This window comes from Emydura macquarii, unplaced genomic scaffold, assembly GCF_026122565.2.
Source record: "Emydura macquarii macquarii isolate MOO-44397 ecotype Brisbane River unplaced genomic scaffold, CSIRO-AGI_Emac_v2 contig_1644, whole genome shotgun sequence".
Classification (NCBI taxonomy): Eukaryota; Metazoa; Chordata; order Testudines; family Chelidae; genus Emydura; species Emydura macquarii.
Window position 1 is genome coordinate 9,171,440 of NW_027131781.1, and position 26,494 is coordinate 9,197,933.

Genomic DNA, 26,494 nt, shown 5'->3' on the forward strand with positions numbered 1-26,494 from the left:
AGACCAACTGATGGTCTTTAGAAATCACACCTCTGTAGAGTGCATTACCTCACCATCTAGACTTGTCTTCAGTGAATATTGACTGAAATCAATAGGTACACTTCCTAGATACAACACTTTGTATCTGTATTGCCAGAAGGAAGCAGACTCGGGAGCAGACTGAGATATGTCTCCTAGGGTCGGTGGGAAAATGAGGCAGTGGAGTAAATATTATGTTAGAATATTAGTGTAGACTAAAACAGGCTAGAATGTTGTAAACCTGATGCCTTGAGAATAATCTATCAGCAGAACTCAAGGATGTGAGGAGGAAAGAGAAAATCTTCCATTTTCACATACCTTAGATGGTCTCTTCCAACACTAATACCTATGATTCAACAACGTGGTAGTCTGTGACGTCACATTAATCTGCCCTCAGTTACGTCTATGAAATCTCACAGACTTTAATGGGGTTGCATAACTGTAGCTGAGGTAGAACTTAGCCAATCTCTCTCTAAAGACTTCTAAAAGGCAGGGTTGAATTCATTCATGTGGGTCAAATAACAAAATAGCCTTAAATGTAGAACATTTAATATTTACAAATATTAAGGGAATTATGACAAGCACATGGAGCTTTACTAGATTCTGTCTGAAATCAATTGTATGGCAGCAAATGCACACAGTCTAATTTTAAGTGGTCAGGTGCAAAAGCACACTAAAAAAATCATGCAAGCAACTGCATTCCTCAGTATCCTTTATAATCACCATGAGGGCATGTGCAAATTGCTAGCTAAACATTACATTCTGTCATAAATTTTGGTGTTAGAGTTTACAAACATTCCACATGCGTCAAGTGATAACTCTTATGTCAGGATTTCTTGCGTTCTGTAGAAACGTCCTTAAAGTGTTAACAACATATCATTTTTACAACAATAGAGAGGTGGAGGCCTGGTTTCCTTTTTTGATTGTCTCATCAAGCTTACTGGGAAAAAAATCTCTTTCCAAGTTTAACTAATGGAGGTGCAGAAAAATAGTAACATTTTCCAATTGTTTCTTATCTGTTTGGAGACCAGTTTCTTAAGTTGCTAACAATTGTCTTTCTTGATGATTAGTCACCATTGAATATCAGCAGGGGGTTTTTATATATATATTTTTTAAAAAAAAGGTTGAAAGTTCAACCTTCCCCAGTTTTCCATACAGTAATAAAACATCTTTCCTGTGATCTTAGCTCCCAGAATCCCTTGTGACTTTGAGGCAGTTGCTTGACTCCTCTCCTGCATATGGCTTAATAAAACGTAAAGTTCAATGGGTTTGTGGAAAAACTCAGCTTATTTCCCTGCATACCCCACAAAGATGCTGCAGGATCTCTCCATGCTGTGACACACAGAGGCCAAAAATCAAGTTAATTTCCCTTGTATAGAATTTGAAAGGTTCGTTTCACACTTTTGTTAACGAATCCATTTGCTTTTCACCTGTATTTGACTAAATGCATTGTACGTGTGGCAGTATATTGACATGAACATATTTTCTTGGTTTAAGCATTTAGAGCATAATCCTCAACTTCGATGGGACAGTCTTCTGTGTTGAGATTATTTGAATGTATAACAGTTGAAGAATCTGATCCTTTGTCCTTTCCTTTAAAAAAAAAAACAAAAAAAAAAAGATAAATCCTTCTCACTTGACTCAGGTGGTGAATCTCAGCATTTGGTCTAAAATACTTGAGCAAAAGCAAAACAATATACATCTCCCTACACCATTGTTTAACGCAGCTGATAGCTACAGGCTATACAATAAGGCAAGGTGGTTATGAACGGGCCATCCCTATAAATTGATGGCTAATATCCTGTTGAACCACAAATGTCCCTATCTCAGATAATTTCTAATTAAGAACCCAATTCATCCATTGGACTTCAGTGGGAATTACCTGCATGCGTTCCTGAGCAGGAATGGATTTAAGCACATGCTGAAAGACGGCCTGTGTTGCTAAAGATACACATTTCTCTGCCAGAGTTTTAAGAGCTTGCTTTCCTAAATCATGTTATGGGACTTTTTACCTTTCTGCATGAGATGCCAGTGAATATGTATGCTTGGAAGCCTGACAAGGCTGCTAAAACTATATGCCTTTTTTAAAAAACAAACAAACCAGGAATGATGCAGACAGGTGCAGTATGATCTTCGTCACACTGACCTTCACATGACTTCAGACCTGACCTGAATGAAGCATCAACTCCAGGGTAAGAGACAACTCACTCATAAAGAAAAGAATGATTATGCTGCTGAGCTATTTGAAGTAGCTTTGTGAAATATCCTCTCTGTTTTAGGTACACATAAGATCACTACACCTCATTTTAGCAGGGTTCTGTAACAACCAAGAAGGTCCATTTCACCCACACAAACCCACCTAGCATGGAAGAGGTTTGTTTGATTGCTTTTTTAATCCCTTGCCATTGTCCTTTTTGAATGCACACTAAATTGTCTTCATTGTTTCATTAATCTTTGTTTTATCAGCTTAATGCAAAAGGTAGAATTTTATTCTAGTTACAAATAAACAAAATTAGGATCTGAATAACTTTTGCCTTGAATTCAGTATTTGTCAGTAGAGATTTGAACAGGGCAAGCTAGGACCTAGTCTCAGTTGCAACATTTGGTTTTTCTTTCATGGTTTTATTTCAGAGGGATTATTTTCGAGGAGGAAAACAGGTATCTCTAGCTGTCCTGTTCTTATTGGGTTTGATTCTACAAGTGCTGAATACCCTCAGTTCTCAAAGAAGTAATAGGAGCTGAAGGTATCAGCTGCCAAAACCAGGGATTGAATAAGGGCTCTCCTGGCTGCACACTTCCTCTTGACAGAGAAAGCTTCTCTTGAGTATCTACAATTCGAATCCCACATGAACTCTCCACAGTTGGATGTCTGCTATCTTGGCAGCAACCAGGCGCTGAAATAGGGACCTCTATGATGATAGTTTAAGTCTTTATAGCCTGTGCTAAAGTGCCAGGATCTGTAGCGAGGGGCTACAAAAAAACTCACAACCTCAATTGAAGCACAGAGGGAGTACGTAACACACCCTGACCAGTAGATTACATCTACACTTAAAAATCTCAGGCAAAGTGAAGCTTCCCCTTGTGTTCATACATTCATAGGCATGTAATGATCCCTGGGTCTGAGAATCAGGCCTTCTTCAGTTTGAAAATTGCTTTGTGTGTTTTGGGGGGTTGTTTTGGTGGGTTTTTTTTTAAATCTCTACAGAAGGCGGCCAAGAGGAAATCAACAGTATTGAGAGTTACAAAAGAACTAGCCAAACTTTCTGAACATATTGATCTTCTCCTGCCCAACTGGGGAGGGGGAGAGCCATTACTGTGTTTAATTCTAGAAATTCTCTATTTCCATTATTGCTGGAAAAGCCAGCTAAAAAGCACTTGAAATTGGTGATGTGTTGTTTACTCTCTTGAAAAAAAATATCCTCTCCAAATAGGGGAAAAGGTTAGAAATGATTTGTACTGCATTGATCAATTTACCCGAGTTGTCTTTCAACAGATTGTATTAATGGAACTTCATTTTCTTTTATTCAGTCACTGGCCAATTTCTTCTTGTCTCTTAAAAAGATCAATGAACACGTCTCATCATCTTTGCACAAAATGAGCCTCTATTTTTCCCTTAAACTTTGAAAGACTTTATTATTTTCATTTGTAATAGATTTCCTCCCCCTCCTCTTGCTTTCAGCCCCCCGTTGTCAATTTTCTGATGTCTGTCTATTCTTTCTCTGTTATAGGGCCTTTCTAAACAACTTAGGCTTTCCTTTCTGCAGTGTTCTGTTTGTGACAGGTAGGAAGGAGCATATTCAGTTGACAGGTGAGATCAGACCTGGGTTCCTTGTTTAGTGCTAGTGCTAACAGAAGGCACCATCACTGAAATCAGAATACTGCTTGATGAGACACCTTTGCTGATTCTGGATAGCAGCTTATTCAGGTGAGTCACGCCAGTGAAATCAACGAGACCACTCACTAAGGCATCAGGACATGGCCCCCATAACTAGTTTTAATAGGCAATAATGTCAATATTTGATTGTTTTGACTGAGGAAGGCCTTCTATTTTGAATACTTCTCTCAGCCTATATTAATATGGTAGCTACATATTGTTTCTCCGAAAATGTTGGATTTAGGCCCTGATCCTGCAAAGACTTTGACATGTACATAACTTTACTAAAGTGGGTAGTCTCAATGATATTGATCGGCCTGGATAAAATAACTCTCAAAAGTCTTTATCTAAAACTCAAATCAAACTAGGGGGCTCCTCCTGTAAAGGCAGGTGTGGGTTCTTATTTTGTCCAAGCTCTTTCAGCCATCTTAAGACACAATTTTACGTTGTATTATCACAGGAATTTTGTAACATCTTTGACTGGGAAAGTGGGAACTACAAATAGGTGTTTGAATTCTTTTCAAGGGAACATAAACCAACAAGCAAAATTCAAATGGCTTAATTTTGATTGCATGTCCCTTTTGCCTATAATGCTCATCATGCTATATCCTTTGTATTTCCCAATATTTCTTTGGTGCCTATTTCATTTAATTGCTATGGAATGTACTTTCTTTGTTCAGAGAATAAGTACTGCTAAAGAGTCCTCTTCTTTCTGTGTTGACCCTCCTCAAACCTGGTTCCATTAATTAACATTGTAATTGGCTCATTCCTTTGGATATTCTTAATGCTATACTACTAACCTTTTGAAAACCTGCCCTTATTACTCATAATTCTTTGTTCCATTGACACCCAACAAAAATGTCATCTAAATAAATGATGGAACACAATCCAGTTCACTTGTCCCTGGACTGTCCATTACAATTATGCGCTCAGTACACAAAACCTATAGAAAGGCCTTGTCTCGGTTCCCTTGAAGAAGATGATCAGAAGCACAAAGACCTAAGAATTCATTGGAGGCCAGTTAATATTGTTTCAGCCTGTGAAATTTTCCATGTACATAGGGACCACTAGCAACTGCCACACACCTCATTTGAAAACAGATACTGATGTCAATTAAGGGACAGTGCTATGTTAAAAAGGTACTAGGGCCTTCTGTCCTCAGGCTGGTTTGGTGAATGCAATGCTAATTGTGTGAAAAGTGCAGTGGCAGCTCTCAGACCTCTCATCCTGTCAAGGCTCAAATATGGGCCCAACATGCGACAAAGGCTCTGAAGTAAAGATCTAAAGAAATTATTCACATCGGAAATTTTAAATGCTGAAGAATTCACTCCATTAAAGCAAGTGACTCTTTCTATAACCTCAATTTCATGAAGCCTCATTTCTGATGTAATGAATTTTCAACACTCAAAGCAAGGGGGCATCATTTGTTTGGAACATAGCTACACCTGGGGCTAAAATGAATCATAGAATCATAGAATCATAGAATATTAGAGTTGGAAGGGACCTCAGGAGGTCATCTAGTCCAACCCCCTGCTCAAAGCAGGACTAACCTCAGCTATATCATCCCAACCAGGGCTTTGTCAAGCCTCACCTTAAAAACCTCTAAGGATGGAGATTCCACCACCTCCCTAGGTAACCCATTCCAGTGCTTCACCACCCTCCTAGTAAAAAACTTTTTCCTAATGTCCAACTTAGACCTCCCGCCCTGCAACTTGAGACCGTTGCTCCTTGTTCGGTCATCTGCCACCACCGAGAACAGCCTAGCCCCATCCTCCCTGGAACCCCCTTTCAGGTAGTTAAAGGCCGCTATCAAATCCCCCTCACTCTTCTCTTTTGCAGACTAAACAAGCCCAGTTCCCTCAGCCTCTCCTCATAAGTCCTATGCTCCAGCCCCTTAATCATTTTGGTTGCCCTCCGCTGCACTCTCTCCAACTTGTCCACATCCTTTTTGTAGTGGGGGGCCCAAAACTGGACACAATATTCTAAATGCGGCCTCACCAATGCCGAATAGAGGGGAATAATCACTTCCCGTGACCTGCTGGCAATGCCCCTCCTAATGCAGCCCAATATGCCATTAGCCTTCTTGACAAACAGGGCACACTGCTGACTCATATCCAGCTTTTTATCCACTCTTACCCCCAGGTCCTTTTCTGCAGAGCTGCTGCCCAGCTCGTCGGTCCCCAGTCTATAGCTGTGCATGGGATTCTTCCTTCCTAAGTGGAGGACTCTGCACTTGTCCTTGTTGAACCTCATTAGATTTCTTTTGGCCCAATCCTCCAGTTTGTTTAGGTCACTCTGTATCCTATCCCTACCCTCCAGGGTATCTACCACTCCCCCCAGCTTAGTGTCGTCCGCAAACTTGCTGAGGGTGCAATCTACCCCATCCTCCAGATCATTAATAAAGATGTTGAACAAAACCGGCCCCAGGACCGACCCCTGGGACAAAACCGGTGATGTCCTTCAAACTAATGGACAGTGGAGAGCTCTGGTTTGGCTAGGTTAAGGTTGCACTTTTTAAATGCAACCCACACAATTTCTGACACTCAAGGACAAGTTTAGCCCTCACACACAAGGTCATCACCAAAAAGCTCCTGCTGACCTTGATTGTGTCTACAGGCATGCACGCAGAGCAGTAGAGCTTGCCTCATATTTGAGTAAATGCACCTGCATTGCACAGAATCATGGATGTTACAGAGGAGATGGAAAATACCAGAAAAAAACCTGTTAGGTCATCTAGTCCATAACTTTCCCCTTTAGAATTATTATTTGAGCTACAGGACCATCAATGACTGGTCACCAAATGAGATTTAGTTGGGCCCCATTCTCTTTATTTATGCAGGTACAAAGTGCAACACTCAAACCCCAGGGTGATGCTTTTTAGAGTTAGGTTGTCATCTTCCACATATAGTGAAATCCTGCATGCTGTAAAGAGCTTTGATCCGGGCTGCGTGCAGGAATTTAAATTTGACCCCTTTTGGAGGGCACGTTCTGTGCTCCCGGCCCCGGGAGGAGCTCGCTTTGCTTCTCCCACCCCAACCTGAGAGGAGCTTGTGCCCTCTCCCCCCTGCCCCTGGGAGGAGCTTGCTCTTTCCCCCGGCCTCGGCCCTGGCCCCCGTTCACACTTCCTTCCCTGCAGCCCGCCCCAGCCCTGGCAGGAAATTCTGGATCTAGTGCTCCAATTTGAGTCCATCTCTATAGGAAAGGCAGTAATTTGAACTTACTGTCATTATTCCATTCAAAAAAGGAGTTATTTCCTCTGCTTATTTATTATCCATGGTGATGTTGCAGTGACTACGTGCTGTGTTGAAGCTCTTCAGTGAGGAATTGATCCCACTTGCATTCAAGTCAAGGAACAACTTCAAGTGACTTAATTGGTGGAGGGCTCAAGCCATATTTAACTACATAAATTGCCTTGGCTTTCTGGCTGTGGATCTTGGTGTCATCTTCTGTTGTAACACACTGTGGGTAATGAGCAATCTGCCCCTTGCTCACTTTACTTCCATTGTTGAGAGTAACCTACCTGTGACGGGAAACATACCAGTGGAAATAATCATTGCACAGATAATTGTTTGCTCACTTTGGGGCTGACCCACTGCTCACTGAAGTCAGCGGAAAGACTCTAATTGATTTCAGTGGGTACTGGATAAAGCCATTCAGGGCCCACTGAAGTCAGTAATAAAATTCCGTTAACTTCAATCAGGTCAGCTGCCTTTAGTCCACTATGGTCCTACTTAGATTCTTAATCTCTGTAATGAGCTAAATGCCCACTCAACCCATTCCAGTCAATACAGGGAGGACTCCACTTACTGGATAAATCCACTATCTGGAAGTATCTTAGTATCTCAATACTAAGCTTTTTGGGTGAATAGAATATCTACTGCTCCTGAAAACATTATGATGCATAAGATTTGCAGCAGCTTTGGAGAAAGATTTTTTTAGGTGAAAGTACCTGGTGGTTGAGCCTGGCCAACAGCAGAGTTATTTAATACAGGCAGGTGACCTCTTGTTTTGGAAGAACGTGGGTTTTATCCCAGGCCTCATCAATATTCACTGACTCTGGATCACTGGCTCTTTGCACCCCCTATTTCTTTTATATCTTTTATTCCTGTGCATTTTTTTTTATTCTGTTGTCTGTCTATTGTTGTTGCCTCTTTGAAAAGATCAATGAACAGGTGCTACAGTCTTGGCATAAAATCAGCTCCTATTTTCCTTGACACTTTAAAAGACTTCATTATTATTATTGTTCGTAAGAGGGATGTTTGTATCTTCCTCCTTGCCTTCAGCCCCCCTGTAGCTAAACTTTCTGGTAGGGCTTTGTGCTTAAAAGGAAATTAAATGCAAAGAATGCACAATTTGACTTAAAGCATATTGATACTGTAAAATGAAGGGCTATTTAATGCATTTTCTGAAGTGCGAGTGTAAGGAACAGTGGGGGTTGCAAACAAGTTTCTGAAAATGGCATTGTAGTAGCAAAATATATATTTGTGTGAACACTGGCTCCTTTATCCTCTAACGATTTTGCAACATTGTTTCTCTTTTGTTCCCTTCATTAGTTTTCTGTGACCACAAAGGAATTTCAGTATCAAAAGTGAGAAAGACCTTCCGGATGTTTTTGATACTGCGACTTGCAACACACCATTAAATCTCGTGTGGAAAACGCTTCTTAGGATATGAAAACACCCCGGTCAGTTTGTGTCACTACTCAGGTTAAACTCCTCACAGGAAAAAAACCCACAAAACTCTGCTTCCAGTGAAGAAGAGAAGGGATATGAGTTATACTGCTATCACTGCTGGAATTAGAGAACAGTTCCCAACTACTGTGAGTATTATAACAGCACTCAATCGTGCTGTTGTATTTCTAGATCTCGTGGTATTTCCATTAGGGGTTGAAATACTGGGAAGCCTTATTTATTAATATCTGAAAAGTGCTTTGAGAGCTGTGATTAAAAGGTATATTACTGAAAGCTTTCATATTATCAGTAGACACACTGGCCATGATACTCAGCTGCAGAGAACTCAGCCCTCAGTCACCTCTATGCCTCCTCCAATCATAGGGCGGTTTGATTGGAGGCCAAACCATCCCTAATGCAAGTTAGAGTAGAACAGCCACAGCATTATTCTAACTTATGTTGGCTAGAATAGTCCCCCAGGGCAGTGTTTCTCAATGACCGGTCTGTGGACCGGCGTCAGTGCCTGAGATCTCCCTGACAAAGTTTAGGAAGACAGCAAGATGGTTCCTGGTATCAAAGAGGTTGAGAAATGCTATCCCAGAGAATTCAATAGAGTGCATTGTGCTCGGTCCTTGGCTCCAGAACACCCCATTCCTTCTCCCAGCTAGTCTCAGCTTCTCCCTGATTTTTGTCACACCAGGTATCCCCCATGCTCCAAAATGCCAGTTTTAAGGTCACTTTGCACCATTGCTATAGTGCCAGTATGGGAAAGAGAGAGTGTCCTACTGCCCACATTGTGAGGATGTCCCAACTCGAACCAATAAAACCTTCATACTGCACTATCCCATTCTGTGTGTATTTTTTTTCCTCTCTCATCTAGATGGTTTATAGGTATGAACTTGGGAGGTGACACACAACACAAATGGGGAAAACAACAGTCATTTATGCAGGTCAATCTATGTAAGTTACACAATGCCTGCTGAATATAGCATGGCACAAAGTTGAAAGAAAGCCATGTTAGAAATAGTTGAGAGTCTTAATAAGTATTATTTATATGATTTTCTAGATCTCTGCACTTGCAAAGGCAGACTGCCTTACTTGCTATGAATTCAATTCTCCAGGGCCCAGAGGGAAGAAAAAAAGTACAACAAATACATTTTAGAAACCTCAAAATTTACCTAAAATAATTTTGGGTTTTTTGTTATATAACAAACAAACAAAAAATGTGGCAGTTTTAAGATCCAATATTTCAGGACATCCCAGAACTAGATGTGTGAGCTAGAACTGTAGTAGCACTTAGACTCTTTCAAACTGGAAGAAACTTTCTAACATTTAGAGAAATATTTTCTGTGCTTAAAATGGGGAATACCAAGTTAACTAGCAATAATTCTCAAATTGGTAGAAACATTTTCATTGAAACCCCTGTGAAGCCACGAATCATCCTTTTCCAGTCTCAAGTGTTCATGAGATATCAGAATATACATCTGATAATGGCATTCGTTATAAAACTGGAACTGATTTTTAGCTATCCTGCACCTCAGAACGGTGTAATTTGGGGGCAGGAGGGAAATTCTACTTGTGGGGTGGAGAAGACAAGTTTTCTCTGACAGTGTTTTCTATTGATTGATTGATTGATCTATTAACCGTATCTGTTTGAAGCTATTCTAATTGTAGGTTAGACCCTGGGAAAGATCAATGGGCAAAATGTAGGTGAGGTGGTCAAAGGTCCATAATGAACGCTAATTATAACATAGCTTTCCAAATTATCACATGTATCCACAATCTATAGCATTATTCTTTTTTACTTTCCTAATTGTTAATCACATTAAAACTTTAAAAAAATGTATATGGGGGGAATCCTTTTAATTTCAGTAGGAAGTCCACTCAGGCAGTGTTTTTTTTTTTATCAAGGATCAAACAGATATTTGGATCACACTTTATATAAAGAATATTTTTATCAATGGATAATAAATGATGAATTGTTTAGATAAATGGTTAATTGTTGTATATTCTTGTGGTGTCCAGCATGCAAAAAAGCTGCTTAGAACCATGCCTCATAACCATCTATAATACATGCTTATAATACATTTATGAATCCTTTATAACAATGTATAAATATATCATTTATATACACAGTGACGATTATTTGGGGACCAGAACCCTACAACATGACTGGGTTAGGACTGAGATTTTCAGCCCTCTTTCATAATATCTAGGCATTTGGGTTCTCCTACCCATAACCCACGTCATTAACTTCTTCCCAGCTAGAAAGCATCTTAAAAATTAACAACAACAACACGAATCTCAAAGGATTTCCTTACTCAGGCAAAACTCCCACTGAAGTCAACTACTGAGCCCTGATTAAAAATCAGTGGGGGTTTTGGCTTGAGGAAGGCCTACAGCATTTGATGATCTACTGATTTTTAGAACTTACTGTATATCACAGTTACATGTTTGAAGTGCTATTCAAACATCAAGGGCTGGTTTGTGCCTTTAGGCACAAGGTGCATGAGGTGCTCCATCCTGGAAAGCACTGTGACCCATCTCAGGGTGTTCCAGCTTCTTTCTTGTTCTGGTAAATAATTTGCCATTGGGTTATACCACCAGCAAGTTATGACACCCCTTGTGCTATCTGAGTTGTGCTGGCCCATGAATATGGAAGGGGTGCTAAGGCTATGTCCATTCCTCACCTTTTTAAGATATACAAGAGCTGAAACAGTAGCAACACTTAGAAAGATCTGGGGGAGCCCAGGAAGAGGTGTAAGGAGCGGTTCTCACCTCTCGTTTTTTGTGTTTAGATATTTAGTGCATTTCACAATCTAACCCTCTCTTAGAAACTGAATTACCACTTCACTTAAATGGTTACATTATTTGTTAAAATAAAACAAAAAGGTTCACAAACTAAGACTTTAGGTTGATAGATTTTCAGCTCCTCAGTTTCTGTAAGGTCAACCCATGTGGTGTCACCACAGCAGAACTCCAATTATTAATGATTATTCATTATTTATATTACCGTAGTGCCTTAGTCCGTGACCAGGACCCCATTGTGCTAGGTGCTGTACAAACACAGAACAAAAAGACAGTCCCTGCCCCAGATAGCTTTTAGTTTATAACACAAGAGGCAACAGATGGATGCAGACAGATGGGGAGTACAAGGAAACAATGGGACAACATTGTCTAAACAGACCAGACAGACCCTCCATGGAGAAGGAGTAGAATACACCAGCAGAGTGAACAACGATGTCATGTTCGTTCCATGATTTTTTGGGGGAGTAGCGGGAAGGTTACCTAAGAGAGGATCAGCTAATTGGAAAGAAAAAGGAAGGAAAGGGAGAGAAAAGGATAGGGCATGGGAGGACAGAACTGCAATGGAGTACCATGTGATTTACCAGTGTGAGATCCGAGTCAGGTCCTAGATGTTTTATAACAGAAATAACAAACATCAAAGTTTTGTAATAGTTCCGATAAAGAAACCAACAAGAGAGAGATTCATTTCTCCATAGACTATTCCCTGTCTCGCATGACTACGCAAAGGTTTTTGGTGGAAGAGTAAAGTTTGGGATTCTAATGGCTTTCAGGAAAAAAAACAGACTGCAGTACAGCAACAAAAAGTTAAACTTGCCTTCTAGTATTATAGTCCTGTCCCTGACTGAACTGATAGGCTTTGTTTATGACACAGAGACCAACTGATTTCATTTTTTTTATTTAAACAATCCCTCTTGTGAAGAACACCATTACATGATAAAGTGGCAGAGAGGAAGGAAGATGCGCTGATGAGAAACAGACATCAGAGCCATTAGTATCGATTGGCAATTGATCAGGGCATCAGTAAGCACAGGCCTGGAAATTCAGTGCATGAGAGGTACAAAATGATTAGTGTGTGCAAGGACACTTGATTTAATCTGGTTCAAAAGATGTATTTCCCATGAAGAGGCACTTTGGTCAGAAGGCAACAAACTCATTAGTACAAAAGCAAGAGCCTATGTGGGGCGCCTTGTCAACAGGAGATCTGAATATATTTTTCAGGAGATACATTCTTCAATCAATAGCTTCATGTCAAGACTCCCAGCATGGCCTGACCTGGGGCCTTAGTTTATCTAATGAGTTGTTTTTGGGGACTGCTCTGTGGCCAAACCTTTATCATATTATTGTAATAATATTACCAATAATTTGTTTGGGGAGAGGAGGACTCTGTTCTTTGAAAAAGACACGGGCCCTAACTGCTTGTTGAAGAACAGAGACTTTTGTTTAGTCCGTAGTTCTGGTTTAGCTGCAAGTTGGCTCTTCAGGGCTCGAGTTTAAGCATACCTGAAACCGCTTCCTTTTGAGTGTAGAAAAATGTCATCTTGACGGAGGCATGTGAGTTAACTCCTATTACACGTACACTGAGTTAAAACGACATAGCTTTTCACTCTCGCCCTGGGACCTAATGGGCTTCAGCACTTGAGATGTGAAAGACCAATAACTTAATCCACTGTTTGAAGCAATCCCTCTTTTTAAAGTAGTGCTGTCTTTGATTAAGCCACTGTAAAGCTCAGCAGAGCTGTGTCAAGTCAAATTATATTCTTTCAAGTAAAAATGCCATTTTAAATGTAACGTAAAACTTCAGACTTATTGCATTTTTAAAAGAACACTGAGTACTGTTTATTTACATCCAGCCAGATTTAACAGCCACATGGCCGGTTAATAACAATCTACAGCCTGGGGATGTTATAGGAATGGGTGTGTTTTAAAGAACTAAAATGATTTATAGATTAAGAATATTGGGCCAGATTTTTAAAAGTATTCAGGTGACTATAGATGCAAATAAGTGCCTAGTGGTTCTTCGAAAGCTCCTAACTCCCATTGATTTCAGGGAGTTAGGGGCCCAACCTGCTCAGGTGCTTTTGAAAATTCCATTAAGCACCTATCTGCACCTTAAAGACATCTTGAATACCTTTATAAATATGGCCCATTGATCACAGCAATTAAAAAAAGGAGCAGCAGATTTGTTGTCATCTTATATATATTTATATATTTTAATTTCATTTCATTCTGGGTGAAATTCTTGCTCTGTTGAAGTAAAGAGAACATTTACTATTGACTTCAATTGTGCCAAGATTTCATCCCCTACATTTTGGTGCTTATGAAAGTGAGAGGCTGATCAAATTAGCTCTGCCAACAGCACAGCAATACGCTCCTTAACCACAGGATAATCTAGTCCTGGTCATTTCCTGAGCAAAGACTATCCAACAATGACAAATTGTTTTATATGGAAATGTCAGCGTGTACACAGCAGCGCCAGGTTCAGACACCGATTCCCCCAGCTGATTTCATTGGCTGGAATCATATTTGAACCTAGATCTGCCAAAGTAAACGACTCACGAGGTCTGGAAAAGACCACTGATGTCACCTAATCCATCTCTGTTCCCTACACTATACAAAAGCACAGCCTCACCAAGCCTTCAGGTGATCAACTCCATACCTTAGAAACTTGAGGCACTGACCAACTATATTATCATCAAGTCAATTTCGTAAAGTTTGTAGCCCAGGGCAGAATTTGTGTGTGTGGGGGGGAAATGCATTATGTGTACTGGCGTGGGTGGTTTCTTTGGCTCTTTGATCTCAATTGCTCAATACGAAGCAGCATAAAGAAATGTATTTTAAATATGTGTATGTGCGAAAGGCCCAAAGTTAAAGTTAGGCAACCAAATATATATTTCGGCAGCTAAGTACAAGCTGCTTGAACTCAAACTTCAGTAGGCATTGTGGATCCTCAGCACCTCTAAAAAGCAAGTCTTTTTTTACATAGATGCCTAAATAATAGCCCTTAATATAAGTTACTCACGTTTGAAAACGTTGACCGGGGTGGATTTAAGCTGTATCTCAATGCACCACCAGTGAAGTTTTACCAGAGGTGATGAATGGTATCTTCTCAGCAGACATGAGATGTGAATTCTTCATGCCATGTCTACAGGCTGGGGACCGCTGGCAGTGGTGAGTGGAAACACTGATGTTTTGCTGTCTTCCACCTGCCAATGCAGAAATGAATGTCATGCATTTTAGTAGCAGAGTGTTTGGGAAGCCAGAGGTATGCTCAATACAGTAAAATCTAATCCCACCAGTAATTTCTCCCCATATGTGATTGTATATCTGGTGTGTGAATCAACCATTAAGTCAAGTGCCAGGTAGCTGGAACACTTCAGACCAAATACCAGAATGCCTTGGGAAGCCAAACAAACTTTCCTTCTACACGGCACTCATGGGAAGAAAAAGTTTTCTCTCTTGGAGTTTAAAATATTTGAAAAGTTTGGCCCTATCTAAAATTCTGTTTGTGCAGTTGCAGTTCTAACACTGTTTACCTGAAATGTTTCTATAATTCGTAAACTTTTGAGTTTCAGGTTGGTGATTTGTGAGCAGCAGATTGCACTCTCCTGAACTAAATCTAACGAGCGCCACAAAGTGAAAATAAACTGGAGAGACTTGAAATAAAAATCACTTCAAGAAATCTAAGAGTGGTGGGGTTTTTTTTTTCCCTCCCACTTTAAGCCAACTAAACTCCCAACACATTCTGATCATCTCCCCACAGCGTGTCTGTGCTGGTGACAACTGATTCATGTGTATATTTGCATATCCCCTCAGTGCCAGCAGCAGAATACAAAATGGGTCCTCCTGCTCTGGCAGATGACACAGCACTGGCAAATCAGGAGGAGCTGTCAAAAACAGCTGTCCATTAAAAGAGTTTGCTGAAACAACTAAGAGCTGTTTGAAAATGCTAGGTGGTAGAATTTAATTGGAGTAGCAACTGTTCAAAATTAAGATGAAAAGGACCAGTCGGTAAATGGGGGTTTTAGGTTTTTTGTTTTCTTGTTTTTACAATATATTTATTTAGGTTTTTACAAACTATTAAGTTTGCCAGTTTCTTGTGGCTCCTTGTTCATGTTGCATCTCCTATATCAGTAAACATGGCCATACCCATAAAATGATCTTTTACAGATAAAGACTATCAAATCCAAACCCAGGACTTTTTCTTATATTTTAGAAACCAGGTCAAGAAATTTTTAAGATCAAACTTTTGAAAAGTGGCCTTCGTGTGTGTGTGTGTGTGTGTGCAAACAGTCACATGACTCTTTTGGAACACTAGTAGCATGGTGGATTTCATCAGCTGGTGCATACTAGTGATAAAATGCATATATACAAAAACCCACGCTCAAATTCTCCTACCTGGGCGCTCAGCTGACAGACCCTAGTGCATATACATCACAGTTTGCAAACTCTCCCTGCATCTAAGTACACAAAGTTTCATGCACACAAATAAAGGCTGAATTTGGGGCCCTTTCAAATCTGTCCCTTAAAATGAATCTATTCTTGGCGAGAGACACCTGTGCACTGACCCAGAATAAATAAATCCTTATTTGGGGCTTGATTCAAAGTCCATTGAAGTCAGCGGTAAACGCTGCATTGACTTCAGTGGGCTGTGGATCAGGAACAAATGCAAGATGGGTAACAGAAGCACAGCCTTCCTTTGAACACACAGTTTTGGACAACGTGCCTCCAATCTCACTTGTAGCGCTCCCCCTGGGGGTCAGAGTGGCTAATTTAATCTCTAAGGCCTATCGTGTCCTTCGTTCTTCTACTGTCTGAGAAGTGCTGGCCTGTGGTGCTATTTGATGCCAAAATAAAAATAATTAAAAACCCTAAACAAGGGGACTTATTAATGTTGATAACATTTTCAATTGCACATGTGATGATTTGTATTTGTTTAAACTATAGCTTTTCATTAACACCACGGCACACTGCAAACACCTCTATTTTATAAATCCCGTCCTCTCTCCCACGCATCATTTGCTGCATGGCAGATATATTTCATTATAACATAGGTCTGAGGGCAAAGGGTAGTTTTTAGTTAGGGCTCTGGTTTGGGAGTCAGAAGATCTGGGTCCAATTCATAGCTTTGCCACAAATTCCCTTTATGACCTTGGACCTTTAGGTCTGATTCAGTAGAGTTAATTCAGCACTTCCTGATGTCCATCACTATTTACCTAAGCACGCACTTATGTGCCTTAAACATGTGTTTAAATTTAAAAATGTGTTTAAGTGCTATGATTAATCAGATCCTTACTCTCTCTCTGCCTCAATTCCCCATGTATGAAATGAGAAAAATGATCCTTCCTTTCTTCTGCTTTTTGTCTGCTTTGTCTATTTTGGTTCCAAACTCTTTGGAACATGGATTGTCTCTTACTTTCTGTATTAGAACAATGAGGCCTCAGGCTCAGTTGGGGAATATTATGAATGATAAATAATGAAAATGCACATGAGACTCGATATGTTAGTATCCTGAGACTCACAATTTCTCTTTGGATGGCCTAAAACAACGTTAAAGAATTCAGAGTAGTCGGGGACATTTATCTGCAAGATCTAGTGAGTTTTAGCATTGATATCATTACTGGGCTTTTACTTTTATTATAACTTTTTAGTTAGTTGCCACACTCTCTTTTAAAAAATCAAATCAAATCTGTTTTAAAATGTAAACATAAAGCTAGAGCAATAAATCTACATATGTGCAGGTACTAAAATTAAATTTTCTGTGCTGAAAGAACAAAGAGAAGTTGAAACCTTACAGTAATGCCTGTGACTACAAGTATATGGCTTAGTGTATGCGGAACACTGCAGCCAGAAGTAGCAGTGACAGCTGGTGGGTTAGTAAACAGATTTCATTTTAGGTTTTTTTCTGAAAATTATACAATTTTTTCCTTTAATATGATTCTTCTCTACATCTTTTGTTTCCATTCAATGATGAGACTATTTCCAGTTTGTATCCAAGCTCTGCTAAATATTTTATTGGACTTAAAACAGATAAATGAACCAAAACAAACAAACAAACAAAAAATCATTTGTCACATTCAAGTGAAGTTCGTAATCTGTTGAAATTATATAAAAATATAGGTCTAGTGCCTGACAGAGGTTGGAAGAGAATGGGGGTAAAGAGAGAGAACTTGTTAATAGATACACACAATCAAACACATGGATACTAGCACATCTCAGTCCTCTGAGGGCTTTTTTTATTATTATTTTGAGCAGAGTTTTATTTGTGTCTTCACTTCCACTCTGAAATTTCCTCCAGGACATTTCCACTTTTATCTCTCCCCACCTCCCCCCACATCCCTAAACTGCTCAAAATCTCTGCTGACTGAGGTAGACTTGAGAAAAAATAAAAAACGCTGAAACAATCCAGAAGAAATTACCTAACGGCATAAAAGGTATCAAGACTGTTATTGTCTATTTCTTTGTATGGATATTTATATATCTATACTATGATATATAGGGGCGAGGGGTGAGAACTAGTTTTAGGAATAGGTTGAAGTAGAGACAATTTCAATTCAAAAAGCTTAATTTATGTTTGTATTAAAGAACTGTGCTTAAAGATCTGTTTTATGTCAACTAGATTTTAATTGTTCATTGGCTCCAGGGGTAAATTTTGAGCCAGTCACATACACAGTTCCTGTTAACAGTAATCAGGACTGTTCACACAACTCCTTGTGTGGAAGATGTAGCCTTCAGGGAATAGGCAACAGTGCTTAAGATGGAATCTGTTACTTATTTCTTTTCATACCTAAATAATGCACACACAAGCAGATCAGTGCAGAACAGCTAGTAATGTTCAAAGAAGTAAAATAGTTTAATTTCTTGCCTTGCTCATGCAACTTCCAACTGTAGTACTTGGAGAGAAAGAAAAAAAAAAAAAAAAAACCAAACCAGCACTCCACAATATGAAATTGTAATATACCTATATGCATCCAAACTTGGGAGATGCTATTTGCCTCTTCCATGAAGTGTGATGGGTGATAAGACTGTTCAACACTAAGAGAATCAGTATCACTGCCGGAATCAATCATTATTTTGGAAGTTAATATACCTTTTCACTCCTCTTTGTGTAATCATCAAGTATGGATTTCATGTCCATAAATAGTATTGTAATGTCATAGTTTTCATATGAGTTAGTTTGTGGACCATATTACAACTTTCATACTAATTCATGTATACGTCAACATGGGAACTCAGATGTCTAATACTTTGCACATACATTCCTCAAATATATACATTAGAAAACTTCATTTTCTATAAAGGCCCCACATGGAAGAAAATTACATTTCTTTACTTTCAAATTATACTATGAACAAAAAGATTGTTCATTACCTTTGCACTCCTATATGTATTGCAATAATGAATAATCAGTTTCTCAGGCACCCGAACACAATACATGTGCCACAGTAAACGCACAAAGAGAAGATTAAGCCCTGCACCCCCCAAAATCTACCAGCGTTCTCTCACTACCCAGTTTCACAAAGGTTTTTGTGAGCCAGGGTGAAAAGATGAGCCTTGCTGATGGAAAATACCATTCAAAGCTGGCAATGCAGAATGCTCTGGTCCCATTGATTCTGAAGCTAAATCAATATCATGGTTTCAATGCCTGAAACATATTTCAGAAGCTTCTAGTGGATTCAGTCTAGCAATGGCAATGTATTTTATTATTGATAACTAGGTCACAGAGTTAAATTTAAGGGAAGCAAAGTAAATCAGTGCATTAATTTAAGTGGCATTCCTAGAAGGAATGAAGAACTTTGAACCACAGCTAAGATAAGTTTCCCTTGGTGAAGAATTAGTCCTTAGAGTTTAAGTCCCAGGCAGTTTTAGGAAGAATTGTCAAACTTTTTACTAATCCTTCTGCTAACTACAGGTATTGGAATTCCCTTGGAACTTTGTCTCCTGTTTGGTATTCCACTATTTCACAGTAGCTAGCACCATATATATATAGGTTTGAAGGAAACAAGAGTATCCAGTATGTTTCGTACTCTGCAGGAAATGTGCTTATATTAGTCTAAATTACAGTATAATTTGCTGATTTAAAAGGCACATAATGAAATGATCATTAGGAAAATACACTGGTACCTTGTACATTATTATAATTATTACTGAATCAAGACCATCGCATAACAAGAAGCCCACATTGGAGGTAAACATAACAAAGTATACAAGTTCAGGTAATTTAAAGCCATCACACTGGAGTGTTGCGACAGTGATCATCATGGCATTGTGTCAGGCTAAAGACTAGAAAGTGACTGCAGCAATTGTAAAGGACCCAATAAAAGAGGTGGCGGATTGATTAAAAAGTGATGGGAAAGTCCACAAATTAACACTGGTTTTCTTTTAGAAAGTACTTTATATTAACGAGCATGTTAAACTAGCAGCTCTGAGACAAACTCATGACTGGCTGTTCTCTGAGCCTGTGAGTACATTGTTGCAGTACAAAGAGCAGAGTATCATACCAGTAGGGCAGAAGCTCTTAGCCTTCCTTGAAACAAACCCCTAAAACCAGTGCACACCAGGCGACTGAGAAGCCATTTTAACTAAGTAAAGCTGCTATGATGCTTAGCAGCAGGGTAAAATCCAAAAGCAGTCTCTGGGTCCAGCAGCATATGATGGGGTCAACTGCAGAGGCAACACTGATCTCAGCCAAAGCAAAGGCGGTTGTACACACAAATGTAAATTGAGAAAGAAAAAAAGCGGGGGGAGGAAGTGAAATGAGGGATCATTCTTAAATCAAAAGCTGTGACAGGTCACACTGCTCACTCATCTGTGTGTGCACTTCGTGATTCTCATTCACTTCTTCTGGATTCTCAAACAAAGTGCAGAGTCCTAAAAATATTTGGAACTATTACAAAGCATAAATTAATAATGTGGCAGGGAAATGGAAAAAGGTGCCTGGGGCCTACTTAGAGCACAAAATGATCTCAACCATTATTCAACAATGATATGAAGATCTTTTATTTCATTTCTTCTTAACAGTTCCCTGTGTTTGCTATCATTTCTTGCCCAGCACCGTGTCAATAATTACTAAATTAGCAGGACGCCTGTACAATTTCAGCTCAAGTGTTATTACTGACAAGTCAAACAAAGAAAGCTGATCGAAAAGATGGGACTCCATCTCCTTATTTAAATGGACCGTGTTCACAGAAGAAGATTGAAGCCCCTTTTTCTTCAAAGGAAAGAGAGAAGGGAATAGTTTACATTTTGTGCTCCTCAAGGACACAGAGTCAGAGGAAATGCCTTTTTAATGTAAACCTCTTTTCATTTCCAGGGGACAAAAAATGAAGGTTATTTAAAAGAATCATGCTTTGTGGAAGAAGTAATTACATTCTTTTTTTCAAATCTCAGAGGAATAATGCTTTTATACTCCCCCAAGATGACCCAATTTGCTTTGTGATATGCTCCCTTAAATGTAAGTGTGCTGACTCCTTTGAACTGCATTGTTTTCAGTGTCTAAAGATACTCCTGCCATACTACACCGGTGATGGTTTAAGTCTCATACCAGTCTCCCAAATAGTCATAAAGCTTTTCTTGGTCTATATGGCCAATGGGTTGAAACTGTAATATCCACTCACAGGTATTTCCAAAATATTCACGGGAAACACCCGGATTTAGCTAATGCTCTGAAACATCTACCTCTTGGATATCGAAATTTAAAAACCTTAGATTAAAGAGAGAATTTATTATAATTCTTAATAGCGATCTCAGTATGTCGAGATAAGTTCCAAAGCGTTCCTATGTTTATGGCAGTTTCCTAGCTTCACTTGATTTTTTTTTAACTTTACCTATTTAATATTATTTTAGGGGGAAAATATGTTACATTGGCTTAAATGTTTCTAAAAGTACATCAGTGGCAAGAGAAGCGGATGTGCCTAAAATTGTGAAATATAGGTATAGTTCTGTAACCCCTTCTCATAGGAGTCATTTCTACTCACAAGAATAGTTCCATCAACGTTAGTGGGACATTTCACATAAATAGGAACTAATTTGGTGAGGAAGAATGTGCAAGATCAGGCTTTATAGTCAACAGGTATCTAAACTGTATTGAAGTTCAAAAATTTTATATTGTATGTTGTTCAGGTCTGTTCTTATTTAATGCAAACCACCTGGCCCATCTCTGTTGAAAGTCTGATGGGAATAGGCTTTTTCCATGAGTGCTTCTCCAGTACCTTCAATTTGGTCTAAAGGTAGGAAGAGTAAAGAAAACTATGAAAATGTAAAACAAAACCACAGACTGACCATTTGCATTTTATAAATATTCTTGGTAATTTTGCTACCATCGGTGTTTGTTATCGGTCACTCTTGTCCCTCCAAAGCATAAATTGATATAATTTGAGTTCAACTACCCTACATGATGACAATGAAATACATTAGAGATGAGACAGAATTAAAGTCTCAGAACCCAAAATAGAATGCCCACTTTTGAAATACTGACCCAGTCTTGAAATCTGGAGCCAGTTGAATGCACCAGCTTGAAACGGTCTCTAAACCAAATGCAAATATATATTTGGGTGTTGTTTTAAAAAGCAACTTTCCAGGAACTCACATAGCCAAATGCAGATATAAATATGGATTAGGAATCTCAGGTTTAACAATTCCCATTTTCTTTCTTTTACAGTAGGCTTCAGTTGAAAGGAGAGTTGTAGTCTTTAATGCTGGAGGTGTTTTCTGGGTATTTGCAATGTGCTCTAGTAATAATGATGACATTTAAATCTCACCTTTCATCCAGAAGGATCCCAAAGTGCTTTATACAAATCATTTATTAATTATTATTATTCTTGGTCTGATATTATTCTGTCTGTTTTTGTAACAGGATGAAATTATTGTAATGTAAGGTAGAAGGATCCCACATCTGTCAGAGTCTGAAACTTTGATTTACAATCTCTCATAATACAAAGACAAAGAGACATTCAATGAAATTGAAAAGCAACAAATTGCGAATCAATATTTGGAAAAAATGTTTGCACAATGTATGAACTAACCTACAGAACTCATTGCCACAAGATATTACTGAGTCTAAGGGTGTAGCAGGATTTTAAAAAGGATTAGACATTTATATGGGTAATAAGAACATTCAGTTACTTTAGATAGGACAAAATGTTTTTAGAAGGGATATAAATCCTCATACTACAGGCAACTACTATCAGAGATTAATCAGAATTTTCTCCATGGGTTGGTTATTCCCAAATCTTCTACTAGGAGGTTCTGAAGCATCTGGCTCTGGTCACTGTCTGAGGAAAGATACTAGACTAGGTGGAACTGGTCTGATCCTGTATAATACCATTCACCACTTCAATACAGTCATATTGGGGGTAAAAAGCAGTGACTATTTAACAATGAATAACACCAATACGCATCAGGAAATGAAGTACCACATTCTACTGAAAGTGCCAGGGGAATTTTCTGGTAGGAAAAGTATAATTATCCCAGTTGGAATTTGACTAGGATGCTGGATTTAACATCCATCATCTTGTACAAACTAGTAAATAATTCCTCCTAGCTAGGATTTCAGCTTTGCATCTTTTGCATCTAACCCATATGAAGTCACTTTCAACAGCAAACTGCTGGGAACACTGAGCAAGGTAATGCCAGCTAAAACATCTACGTTATTCCTCCATGTGAAACATTCCCCCTTATTCTCAGGTTCCCAAATCCATGCAGGCCACTTCTGTGCTTTAAAACAACATCAATGGGAAACGAGTTTTATTAATGCCAGGATGACTTTTCCTTTTAAACAGAATCAGTGATAGTGTTTACTTTGGCAAGGAACAGATTTAGTGCTAGTTAAACCCTTTTTTGTTGACTTTTACACTCATTACATGCTGTTGCCGCAACTCACAAAATTACTAACACTAAGCCAGATAGCCAAATGTGTTCGAAAATCTCTGTTCGTGGCCTCTGAGTCAAGTAAGCAGAACTTACAATTTAAAGCAATGACATTCTGAGGAATACAGCAGCATCCTCAGGCAATAGTTCATAACAGATTATGCTGTAATATTAGTTATGTGTTAGGGTGCCTTTTTATTATTTAATGTTACATAAGTAAATATTACAGATTTTTTAAAATTGTCCCAGTGTTTATTATTTTTTATTAATAAAATTAGTTTATTAACATTTTCAATTTCAAAACCAGTAACTAAACATTGATGTGTGGAATACAACATTGACATACAACATACAAAAGAAATGCGGTCGAATATGTGTGCAGAAACATATATACACGGCTCCTGATTCTCATTTATATTATGGCCCCTTTATACTGCACTGGCAGTGTACACGAGTCTTACGGTGGTGTAAATGTGTAAAAGAGGCCCCTTCACACTGCCCCAGAGAATTTATTTTAAGACAACTTTCTTTATTTATGTAGGGTGGCATTTTCAAAAGGGCTCAGCATTTGTCTAATTCGGCACGTACCAAAGTCAGCGGCAATTCTTTTCCAAAAGTTATGCTCTAGCTCAACCTCAAGTTATGTAGCAGTCACTACATGACCTTGTATGGCCTGTGTTATACAGGAGGTAAGACCAGATGATCATAATAGCTCCTTCTGGCCTTAAAATATATGAAAAATCACTTTTCTTTAGGTAATGTCTATCTGTACATGCACACACCCATCCACTTATACATACATCTTAAAATGTGTGGGCATGATAATTTCCTCTGACAGTGAAACCCACAAGAGAGGAGAAGAGGCAGAAGAACTCATCAAGAATCCCCTTACGGAGCTCTCTGCAAACTGCTGCACCAAGAAGATGTTTAGGTCTCTGTAGAGTTTGCCAGGGGGTGAACCCCCTCCCCACCCTCACTCATGGATATCCAGATATCTTCTCTGCTGATCCATCCTCCCCATGGCTGCCTGGCTGTGGCACACCTGTGGCTCCCATACGTCCCCTTGCAGCTGCTTGGTAGTAGGCAAGGAGTAGGGTTTAAAGAAAATTATGGTGCTCAGTATTCTGATGGGATATCTGCTCGTCCCTTCCCCATTCCCAAACACAAGAGCCCTTGAAACATGGAAGGGGAAGGCTGATGCCTAAATGGCAAGTTCCTAGCAGAGGAAGACCTACATGATGTTCTCAAGGAGACAGTCCTGCCTGGTGTGTAGAAAATAAGGATAAAAACAAAAACTTAGTAAAATATTAATTTAAATATTGTTCCCAATCCTGCAAAGAGTTACTCGGAGTGAGTAGTCTGATTCGTATGATTAGTCTGTTAAAACCAATGGAGTTCTCATGTAAGGAGTACAGCTATGCCAATAACAGATTTTCGATTTGCTGGCCAAAACAAAAAGTAAAAATAAATTCATTAATTTTGACTGCCAATGACAAATTTTTACATTTTTTGACAAGCCAGAAAAAGTCTAAAAAAATTTCATTGCGGGTCCAATGCAGGGTTTTGTTTAATTTTTGAGTTTCTTAAAGCTATAAAATAAATAAAATTTTAAGTTAAGTTTGTAATAAGCAACCATTTCAAATAAAAAAAATATCAAAATGTTTAATTTAAAAAATGTCAGCAGGAAATGTTCGGATTTTTTCAGAAATGTGCGTTGGCTGTTGGTGTTGGGTTCGTTTTTATTTAAACCAAAACAATTTGGCAAATTTGATACAAATTCACAGAATGTTTCAGTTGACCCATATCTGTGTTGTTCAAGGGAAAAGGCTTAATCAGAAAAGGTTTATCCAGAACTCATACCTATTTCTTCCCCAGTAAGGCTTTGCGGGATCATTGTTTCCATGTATGATAGAAGCAAAGTCTGTGGTTCTATAGCTGGTGTTTTCTCTTCAGCAGGGATTTGGGGTGAGATAGGATGAGGATTTAGTCATTCATGTTATTTTGAATGTTCTTTTTAAGACATTCGGGGTCAGATTCCCAGTTGGTGTAGAAAAGCGTAGTTCCACAAATCAATGTCTATCTGTACATGCTGAGGTCCCAGCCCTCAACATTTTCAGTGTATTTTCAAGCTTCCATCCCCAATATTGAATGCTATGATGTTTGACATCAAACATTCAATTATATGTGGGTTGCTTCTAAACAAAAGTTTTTTTAATTGTTTCAGATACACCATCTGTTTCTAATCAAAACCATGTGGAAACTGGAAACCCTTATAAACATGGCTCTAGGTTTCTTTTTTAAATGAAATAAGCTTAGTAGTGAGGGGTGGAACTTCAAAGGGTTCAGAGGTGCTGTCCTTATCCAAACCTACATGAAGCTTGTTGGTCTTATTGAGCTGGTAATTTCAAGGGAATTTTGCTTTCACGCAAGACTTCTAATTTTCATTGGAGTGGGAAATACCATGACAATTGCCTTTTCCATTATATTTTAGTTTCTGGATAAAGCCAGAGAAGGCAGAAGTGGTCACAAATTTTTTGAAAGAAAAAAAGCTTTTTGAATCTCAAGAAAGTAGTTAAATAAATGTCAGTGAATATTTTGGCTGAAATGCTTAGGGATGTTCTCATTTTATTGGAACTGTTTCATTCCTCTCTAGAAATAATTTGCCTTGCACTTCAGAGAATTTCTTAACTAACCAGAGTGCTGTTTACATTCCCCATCTAGGACTTCCTGTGTAGCCCCATTCTTCTCCCGAGAAATATACTACAGTGTAGCTGGCATGAGACAAAAAAAGAAAAGTTCCTTTGGCCCAACACCAATGCATTTCAACAAGTCTTGTGATGAAAGTTCAAAAAAGGAAAGAGAACTGAGAAAAGCAATAGTTGCAAGTGCTCTCAACAGCTATTGTGAAATTTCCTAAGGAACCAGAAACCTTCCAGCTTATAGAATCTATCTTATATCTTTAAAATGAGAGCAGCATTTCAATGAAAAACCAAAGAGAAAAATCACTCACCAGAGAAATTTAACAAGTTCAGTTAGCTTGTGGGTCAAAAAGGCAATGTTATTAGTCCCTGGAGGAAGGAAGAGGCTCCCCTCTGTATCCACTGAGAACAGGTGAACAGGAGTCATGCAATCGGGTCGCCAAGCCTGATATAGGATAGTGCAATGGTTTTTGAAAATCAAAGAGTGAAGGGAAGCATCAACATTAAACTAAAAGCTAAATACCCTTTCAGAACTTTGTGATTGTCCATATAATGCTATT

General features: G+C 38.9%; 1 long non-coding RNA gene across 1 annotated transcript; it reads right to left on the reverse strand.

Annotated features, from left to right (window-relative positions):
* Positions 1-426: 426 nt before the first annotated feature.
* On the reverse strand, positions 427-26,330 carry LOC137158319 (uncharacterized). The gene is made up of 3 exons (XR_010921367.1): positions 26,246-26,330; positions 14,390-14,573; positions 427-1,611 (listed from the first exon to the last, which is right to left on the reverse strand). It is a non-coding gene; the product is annotated as an uncharacterized lncRNA (long non-coding RNA).
* Positions 26,331-26,494: the final 164 nt, after the last annotated feature.